Below are 9,995 nucleotides of genomic sequence, written 5' to 3'. Positions count from 1 at the left end.
ATGTGGGGGGTTATAAATATTTCACAGCCGAAGAGGAGTGGGGAGCCTCTGATACAGATGCAATTGCAGGCGTCCATGGTGGGAGGGAGGAATTAATCACAGAAACAGAGGAGAAAGTTCTCTCGAGGAGTCCATGCATACACCCACAGACAAAGCAGATCTGGGGGCTCCTTGGCGCTGGGTCTTGGGGTGTGGGGCAGGTTGGGGGCTGCTCCAGAAGGTGATTTGGTGCTGCTGGCTGCCCCTGGCCAGGCACTGTGCAATACCAACCCCATGTATGGGTGCTTTGATGGTGCTGCTGTGAGGGCCTTAGGGCACCATGTTCCCCTGGGAACAGCCCCTCTATGTCCACCTTGCACTCTGTTGTCTGCAGAGCAAGCACCAGCTGCATTTGTTATCCAAATAGTGGCTCTGCTACCCAAACTGCAAACAGACCCACATGCTGTGTTGACCACACTGGTCATCATTGGTGGAGGTAACGGAGGGGCACCAAGCAGCAGCCCTGTGGCAAACATCCCCCTCCACACCTCTGTCTCCCGACTGGCAGCAATCAGTTTCCTGAGGAAGGTCTCCCTTCCCTGGGCTGAGGACAAAGCCATGTAGCTGGGGCCATTCCCACCCATCCCAAACGTCTCCGTACATGGAGCTGAGTGATAGCAGCATGATGCACTGCTGCTTATCAGGCACTGTGCTGTGTGGCGGGGCAGGGAGTGCTCCCAAGGCCAAGCTGTTTTCTTTTCTCCCCTCTTGCTCTCAGCCAATTCTTCCCAGCCATCTCATGCGCTTTTCAGTGCTGGGGATGGCCTTGTCCTCTCTGCCCACTTCCTGAGCAGCTGGGGCAGAGGGGTAGTCCTGTACCCCATCCCCAGCTCTGAGCTTGGGCTTCCCCTGCTCCTTCTGTCCCAGCTCCCTCTGGGTATGAAAAGAGCACGAGAAGACTCCAGGCTCAGCTTCATTGTCCCCATCAACACTGATTGGAAAAGCTTAGCTGCACCTGCTGGGAGCCTCTGCAGGTATTAAAGCCTCTGCGCCTAAGAGCACCTCTTTAAAAATTAAAGCCTCAGTGAGAAAGAAATGAGTCGTGACAGGGAGAGATGAAGCTCATGGCATCTGCAAATCAGTGTTGAAATGAGAGCCAGCGCCAGGCATCGTCTGAAGTCGTGACCATCTTTGATGCACCAGCCAGAAGGATGGAGATTAAGTGCAAGCAGCTGAGGCACAGGACACCTGCAGACACCAACCCCTGGCTCAGCATCCAGGCACACCAGGTTTGGACTAACAGCTCCCCTCTGCATGGCATCAGGGTTCCCAAAGCTGGGAGGACACTGAGGGCTGCACTCCCACAGCACAACCAACCTCCTGGGTGGGCACAAGAGTTACCGTGGGCACAGGAGTTACTTTGAATCCCAAATGCTGGCAATACTGCATTGCCTAACACTGATGTGCTGCTGGAATAGCTTGTGCTGCAAATATGGCACAGACATATCTCCTCTGCAAGACATACATGTGTCTCACATTGGCAGTGACGCCAGCAATTAATTCCCTGCTGACTGCTGAGATGGCTGATCAGCCCTTTCTTGTCTGCAACATGGGATCTTGCCCTTAATTTCCAGTGGCACCAATATGTTTACTTTCTCCCCTCCCTGTAAGCTCCCGTTTGCTCCATGTGGAATGTGGCAGGCAGTGATGAATCTCCCTGAACGATGCCGGTGTCCCTGAACCCAAACGTGGCACATCCCAGCCTCCCAAGGAGCGATCAGCTAACAGAGAGCAGAGCTGGCAGCTCATGGTGAGCCCAGATCATGCATGATACATGCTGTGTATAAAGGATGTGTGTGTTTGACACTAGAGCAGAGCTTCCAGCAAAAAAAAGCAGTCACTTTGGGAAACAGCATTTTTGCCAATAGAGTGCAGTGCGTAGGTAGGAGAGTGAGCATGCGTTTGTCCCTAAACTTGAGCATGTGGCTGCCAAAGGATATTACTGCAGAGAGGACAACTGCAGGCACCTCTGCAGGACTGCACTGCTGTGTGCATGGTTACAGGTGTGTATGTGTGCATGCTTGGCCTGGGGGATGCACGGCAGCAGCACTGTGCTCAGGGCAGGGACAGCTGCGTGCCAGCCCCACTCGGTGCTGGAACTGCCAGGGTTGTGTGCTCTGTGATCTGGCAGCAGCGGGGCTTTGTGCACTTATTTGTAAACACACTGAGCCCACGATTTGCAGAGAAAGGCAAGAGCCAAGTGTCTGCAATTGTTTGCATGAGAACCTTTGGGAAGCAGTTTTCTGCTCTCTTTGATATGCTCACCAAAATTGTTCTGCTCTGTTGAGCTGGAAATTGGCTGTGGATTTCAGCATCCAAACGTCAGGTCTGAAGAATAGATTCCCCTCTCAGTCATTAGGTGCAGGCAATAATGCAAGTGGACAGGGAAGGGGAAAATGGCTGGGTCTGGTGCAGCTCAATTTTTCCTCTCAAACAAGGTGAAGAGATGTGGGCAGCAGGGCTAGAGAGGAGGCACAAATGCCTGCGTACTGCTGGGAAGCAGCTGGTATGGTTTGAGCCCTCCAGTCATGCTGGGCATATAGCCTTTGTCCTGGTCCCTCTGACTGATTTCCTTCCTCCCTTTCCTTGTCATCCTGCCCTCCTGCCTCCCACCCCTGCCCCATGGCTGTTGGCACCAGCAGGGCTGTGCTACAGCATGGAGCAGCTCTGTGGGGCTGGGGTTGGCGTGGCACCGTGACCTGCCCATGATGATTAACTTGCTCCTAACACACCCTCTACTTTGATGGCAGGAACCACCACCAGAAAGCAGAAGCTGGTTCCTTCCCTCTTTCTCCCCACTAAGATTTTCCAGTGACCAATTGTTCTGCAGCACTAACGGAAAGTTGACCAGTCCCTGTCCTTTTCTTGGGTGTTTGTGTTTTGTTTCAGCTGTGTCTTAGCATCATCTGTCCCAAACTGACTGCCCTTGGAGGAGGAGCATCATTGCTGGCATTGTACGGTTCTCTGCAAGAAGGAGGCTTGCTTGGTTTTGCTCTGAACACACCCCAGCACGGGTGAATTGCGGGTGTGGGTCATCAGTACATACAGCTCCTGCTGAAGGGGAGATGCTACTGGCCACAGAGCCGTATAAACCATAGCCCACAGCCACATCTGGGGCTGCTGCAGCATTTCTGGGCTCCGCCAAGGATGGTCTCCAGAGATGCAACAGCAGCTAGAGAGATGAGGAGGGGAAGGACACAGTCCCACAGCTGAAACGGACAGAGCTGCTACCCCCAGTGCTTCCACATTCAGCTACATATCAGCTGAGTGAGTTAACCAGGACACAGTACCTTGGGCTGGACCCCTTTCAGAGGGGGCAGAACGTGCTGACCTGATGACAGGCTGCAAGGTTTGGGTGTTTGAGCACATTCTGGGAGCCTGAAACCAGCTGGCTCAAGCCCCATACCCAGTGATGGGGAACCCTGCTTTATCTCCCACACTGTGCTGCATGGCTTTGCTGCACCCTCACACAACTGCTGTTTGACAGCAAAATGACCCTGGGACCCTATACACTAATTCAGCATTAATCAGCCCCTCAGTTATTAATTAAAAAGCCCTACAGGCCAGAATTCCCTGCATATACTCAACTAGAATCAGCCAGCAGTCCAAGAGCTCTTCTAGTACTCATTCCCTAAATCTGCTCCTAATTAGGAGTGGACTCTCCCCTGCAATTACTTGCTAGTCATTCATTAGTGACTAGATATCACAGCAGGTCTGTTTGGAAGAGGAGGCAGCAGAGTGTCAAATCAATGCATAGCAAACAGTGAAAGCACCAGAGCTGAGCCTCTGTGCCTGGCCAGGGGACAGCAGAGCCTGGTGGTTTCCAGCAGAAAGCTTTGGAGCAAAGGGATGGGTTTGGGTTTTGCATCAAGCAGGGAGAGCCCCTCACCTGAAGCTGGGTCTGAATCACTCCTTCCAAAGAATTAATCCTCTGCTGGAGTGCAAGAAGCCCATTTTGTCCCAGGTCTCCTGCCTGACACAGGGTTTTCCCTGTGCATTGGGCACACAGCAGGCCTGGGAATCAGCTCATAGCCTAGCATATAGCATGGGCAAATGACATCCCCCATCATGCCTCATCGCAGGGGAACAGCAGTGTGACAGTGGGACATGAAGGGCACAAACCCTTTCTTAAACCTTCCAAACCAGGTCACAATCTCCCATGGCACAGTTTCTTTGTCTGCCACCCGGAATCACCACCAAGAGTCCCGAGTGCTATTCTTGTCTTTAAGGGAAGTGAAAGCATTTCTGTGCCTCAGCACTGAATTTTTCCTCCTAATGCAACCTGCATGGAAACAAGTTCACCTCACTCTGGGAACCACCATCCTGCACTGGGGACATCCCCAGCACCACAGCCCCTACTGCACACACAGCACACACAGCACACACAGCACCCATTCTGGATGGGGATGCTGGTGGCCTAGGGGCCACCCCACTTACCCAGAGCTGGCAGCCACTGGCAGCAGCAGCTCATACAATGTGGTTCAAGCTGTTTTTCAGCAGTTTTACATTTTTTTATTTTATTTTATTTTTTTTTCTGCTGGGTCGCATGGAGGGGATGGAGCAGCTCCATAGTTTCTCAGTTGGAGATGGTTAAGGAAAGAAATGTGTTTAGTGACAGAGGAGTTAAGCTGCATCCTATCTGCTAATGGCTGGTGAAATTACATTAAAAAAACTGGAACAAAACAAACCCTTGAAGGTATACGACTGTAAACAGCAAAAGAAACTGGGACACAAATCTTGAGTGGGAGAAGGTGTTCATTGCGGGCTGGCAGGTGATTCATGCAGGTGACGGCCATCGGTTCCCAGTGCGTCTGGGGATGGGCTGGGATTGCAGTGCTGGGCACTGGGACAGGGGCTTCTTTAGTCAGACTGAGCCCTTCCAAGCATCCCAATGGCTGCAGAGCAAAGCCCTACAGCCAGGGCAGTGCCAGGGGCTCATGGTCTCTGGCGCACCCCAAAATGTGCCCTGCAGCCCCCCAGAGGATGGAATAGCTTCCAGCACCTGCTTGGCCCAGCTCTACGCCCACTGTAGCTGGGATGCTGCCACAAGCTGCTGGCAGAGGAGCTGGGCTGCAAGGAAGGCTGTGCACAGCCCAATGCCTGTGGAGCCCTGGGGTTAGGGGGATCGCTATTTCCTTCTCTTCATTTTAATTCACAGCCTCTGTCTGTGGAGCGGTGCTCCTCCCATGGGCACAAGTCCTCACGTGGGATCAGCACCCACCCTGCCCGGCTGTGATGCAGAGCACCTGTCCTTCCGTCCCTGCAGCAAACAGAACCCCCCTCCCCACCCCCCAGCTATTTTCTGGCAGCCATGCCCAGCCCCGAGTGCCTCTCCGGGGAACTTGGCAGCAGGTGCCAGCTCCTCACCGCCTAATCCCGCTCCCTGCCACCAGCCAAGGGGTGACGGGAATAAACACATCCGCAGCCGCTCTCGACGTGCCTTTCCATAAGGGGAGCGGACCTGCTGGCACCGTATGCTGGCCAAGGTGCAGCCTGCTGCCAGCTCACATCCAGCCCGCTCTCCTATGGGGCCGGGCAGTAGAGGGAGAACTCTTAACCCCAGGGTCCACTAGGCACCCCCAGCAGCACAGTGCTTCTCCCCTCCGAATTTCTCAGCAGAGGTTGAACTTCTGGTCACAGCACCACTGGAGCAGAGTGCAGAGAGGCTAACTATATAAATTACTTAATGAGAGTGTTCATTGGAGATGAGGAGGCTCTGGGAAAGCAGGCAGAGGGCAGAGGAGCTAGCTGGAGCAATGAAGCAGGGCAGCTTTACCTAAGGACCCTATTGTGGGCGGCCTGTGCTGCAGCGGGGACAGGGCAGGGACACAGCAGGGACACATGGGGACGCAGCGGAACGAAGCATGGGATGGCTGAGCCTGCCACCTGCTGCAGTGAGTTCCAGGTTCCTCTTCACCCATCAACAGGGATGCCCCTGTGAAGACAGTGTTTAAAGCATCACTTCCAATATCCGTCTGTTTTCCCATCCTGCTATGGAGACAGATTCCTTATATAAACCCTGTTAAGTAGGGCAGTCTTTTACACCTTTTTCCCGTTTCTGCTGGTAGCTGTGGAGGCTCCAGCCCTCCAAGCTATAGCCCTCCAAGCTATCCAGATTGCCTCCTTGGCAGTGGTGGATGAGAGCAATCAGGGTGCATGCAGCTGGGCAGCTCCTCACCATGTCTCTGCAGCACTGGAAGGGGTTGCGCCAGGCACAGCCACAGACATTTGGATGCATCCAGCTCTGCAGAGTGGCCCAGAGGGCCATGAGGAGGCTTTGAACTGGGACCAAGGGAAGCAACCTTGGTTAATTAAAGCAACCAAGTTCCTGCAGTGCCTTCCCTGAGACAAGGTATGCCACAGTAGAGCTTGTGAAGGGGATAAATGCAAGGCCAGAACACTGATGTGCTCAGATGCATCAGCAAAGGGGATCTCACCTCCTGCAGCCCCCTCCCTGCCCACCCAGCTGCCCACAGTGCCTTGGCACAACCCCATCCTCAATCTGTTATAGTTGTCTCTGGCCGAAGCATTTCCTCCTTGCTGCCTTTTCTCCAGACCTGTAAGACATCTGGAATGACAGGTTTAACATGGGTAAATTTTTGATGAACAAGTTATTAAATATTTGTGGCCATTGCATGTGCTTTCAATTATTCAGTGCAAAGATGCAGACAAGGTGCAGGCAGTATCTTGGGCTGTCACGCTCTCCTTGTGACAGCAAAGGACACTGCAACCACATGGGACCCATGAGCCAGCTCAAAACCCCGTGTGGGGAGAAACCTCAGGGGACAAAGCTCCTTTGCCAGCAAAATCATCTCACAGGGAATACTTGCACTATTTCAGGCTGTGTTTGATGATCGACTTCAATGCAATGCAGAGGACGGCAACTGATGCCTCACTCCATGTGTAGCTGAGGGAGAAGAAAGAAGTGCAGCTCCTGAGATCAGCATTGAACTAAACTTGCAGATCCAAGGCATGGGAGCACATGAGTGACTGCTTGGAAGCAGCCTGCAGTGCTGCAGGAGTACCAAGTAGTAAAACCCCCCACATACATTTGAAAATGGCCATTGGAAATGATTTCTCAGTAACTCCTTCCTTGTGCAAACTCTGAATTGCTGCCTATGAGGATTTTATTTGTGGAACAAGCCAGGAGGAACTCTTGCAGAGCTGTCAGGTCTTGGGCTCTAATCCTTCTCCTTCCAGAGCTGCAGGAGCTGCAGGTGCTGGGAGCCAGCCCCAGACTGCCAGCAGCTCTGCTGTTTTCCCAGGTGACCATGAAACCCTGAGCACCGCTCAAATCTAAATCCCATTTTCAGGTGTCATTGTTTCCCACAAAAGAGAGATGTGGAGCTTGGACTGGCAGGGCAGAGCTATATTGCAAATAAATAATCAGTGATCACTAAGGGATCTCTCGCTGCCTGGTGGGGATGGAGAAGCTCTCCCCCTCCTCCAGAAGGACTCAGTTTCATCGGTGCGTGGGAGGACTGGCAGTGCTGAGATGAAAGCATCTGCAGGGCTGCTCGCTCCCGCAGTCAGGTACCCACCCAACGGCACTGCAAACTTTCTTCCCTTGGAGGAAAGGCAACCCAAGGATTAGCCAGGCTCTTTCATTGCCATGACAACTCTAAAACATTTATCAGCAGTAATTGTTGAGTGGACCGATTCTGGCTTACTTCGGGCACAATGTTGCAGAGGGTCTCTTTCTGCCTCACTGCTTCCCTTGCTCTTCACTCCTGCAGCTTCTGAGTGCTGCTGGCCTGTGCAGCTCAGCTGGAAACTGCAAGCAGAGGCCAGAGGCACCTCCCTGGGCACAGTCCTGCCCCCAGCAATGGGCCCATGCTTTAATGCCAAGGGCATTTGCTCTCTCCGAACTTACCCACAGCAACTGATTTGTATTACCATGGTGAGAAGGAAAATCCAGTTCCTAGTCCTTATTATCTTTAGCACTGATTTAAAATATTGTCTTAAAATGGTGGTGCTGACCTTGGCACAGGGTGTGTGCTCACACTCAGCACCATTTGGTGTAAATGGGGTTTTTGGCTTCATCTCAAGTCATAAACTCCTCCCAGGCAGTCATTAATCCCCAGGAAATGGTCTGTGATTTGGATCATTGCTGCTTAATTAATACAAGCTCCCAGTCCTGAAGTCATCATGTGCATAGCTTCCCCTTGGATCTGAGAGCTGAGATGCCAAAAGGAGGTGAGCCAATGATGGGAGCGCGGATGCAGAGAGATGCAGGGATGCTGGCACTATGGGATTTGGATGTTGTAGGACATGGGACGTGGGCACTGCACAGACCAGCAGACGATTGCCCACAGACTGGAACCATGGCTATTGTTTTCACAAGGTTTTTTACAGCACCAAGCACCTCACCATGAGTGGCTAAGACAACCTCTCCAAGGCACAAGCAACAACTTGAGAAGTGCAGTACATTGTCCTAATAATGCACAACTGTATGGGAAGACCAGGGTAAGGGGTGTGCTGGTAGGAGAGGTGCTGGAGGGCAGGCTTGGTTACTGAAGCCCTTAATCACATGCACACACTCATGCTCCCCCCATCCCCAGCAAGGGACACACAGCAAATGCCTGTTTCAAAGAACTCTCATGCAATCAGCTTTATCCTCCTTAGCTTGTCAAAAACTGAAAATGTAACACCTCCTCTTCCCCAGCCTCTCCTCTTCTCTGGTCTTCCATGATCTCTCTTAAAAGAGAAATAAAACCCCATTCATCACAATAATGATTTTTATTTCCAAGCATTGCCAGTGATTTATGGACCTGCTTCCTGAAGCTGCTCTCTCCGCTAGCAGAAATGGATGAATGCATTTGAGATGGGCTGGGGCTGCCAGTGGGAGTGCAGGGAGCAGGGACACCACAGGCAGGTAGATGCTGACAAGGCAGTACAGGGCTTACAGTGCAGTGGGTAAGGTGCTACCATTCAGCAAGCCCCTGACCTGCAGATGCAGGAGCACCACGCTCTGAGGGTAGGGAGTGCCACCCATCCCTGCTGGCATTTGAGTCGGTGTCGACAAACAAGGCTGTAAAAGCCCCAGAGATGCGAGGCCATAAATCCCCCACATGGTGAAAGGTCACTGTGCCTGGCATTTCCCACTGAGGTAATTATGGTGGGCAGAGGTGGCTCAGAGCTTAAATATCAGTGGAATTTATGCTGGGGGCTGACAGCACTGCTGTCAGTCCTGTGCTACAGTGGTGACGGCCCCAGCACAGCAGAGCACTGCTAGCTCCTGCAGTCTTGGGGAGGGACAAACAACAGGGAGCCCGTCAGGGTTGCAGGCCTTGCCTCTGCTTTTGGGATGGCAGGTTTTGGGAGGCAAACCTGTAGGGTAATGAGTGTCATCTGTGCTCCTCTAAAACCTGGGTTGCAAGTATTCTGGAGGATTCACCCTTGCACATAGTAGCCAGAAAGAAACCCCTGCAGACCCCCAGCCCACCAAAAGCTGTTACCAAGGCCCAGTGCCAATGCTTCCAAACCCAGACCCTTCCCAAGACCACTGGACTGTTTGCAATATTAGGTTGCCAATATATTTATTTTTGCCTGTGTTTATTTGCCTGCATTTTTTTTCCTGTTTGTCTGAAGTTATGGCTCAATTTCAGCAGTTAAAGAAAACTCTGTTTATAAATAGTTTGCTCATAGCTCCACTTTCCAGAAACGACAGCAAGCCGGCTCCCAGTGAGCACTGCTTCCCCAAGGGAGGGTCACAGCCAGGGGTTGTGGGGTGCACTGTTCCCACATTGCCTCCTCAAACAGCATCCACCCTTCCTGAGAGCTGGGGAAGGGCGTTCAGGGTGACTGATCCCCTGTGCCAGCGTCACAGCCAGCAGGATTTGCCTCTCCAAGAGGAATGGTGGGGCTGGGGACAGCCTAAGCAGAGAAGCATCACCCCCGTGCAACACCAGCCCCGGCACACATCCCTGCTTGGAGCAGTGGAGATGTGCCTGAGC

Source organism: Excalfactoria chinensis, chromosome 23 (genome assembly GCF_039878825.1).
Source record: "Excalfactoria chinensis isolate bCotChi1 chromosome 23, bCotChi1.hap2, whole genome shotgun sequence".
Lineage (NCBI taxonomy): Eukaryota > Metazoa > Chordata > Aves > Galliformes > Phasianidae > Excalfactoria > Excalfactoria chinensis.
This window is presented reverse-complemented; position numbering follows the sequence as displayed.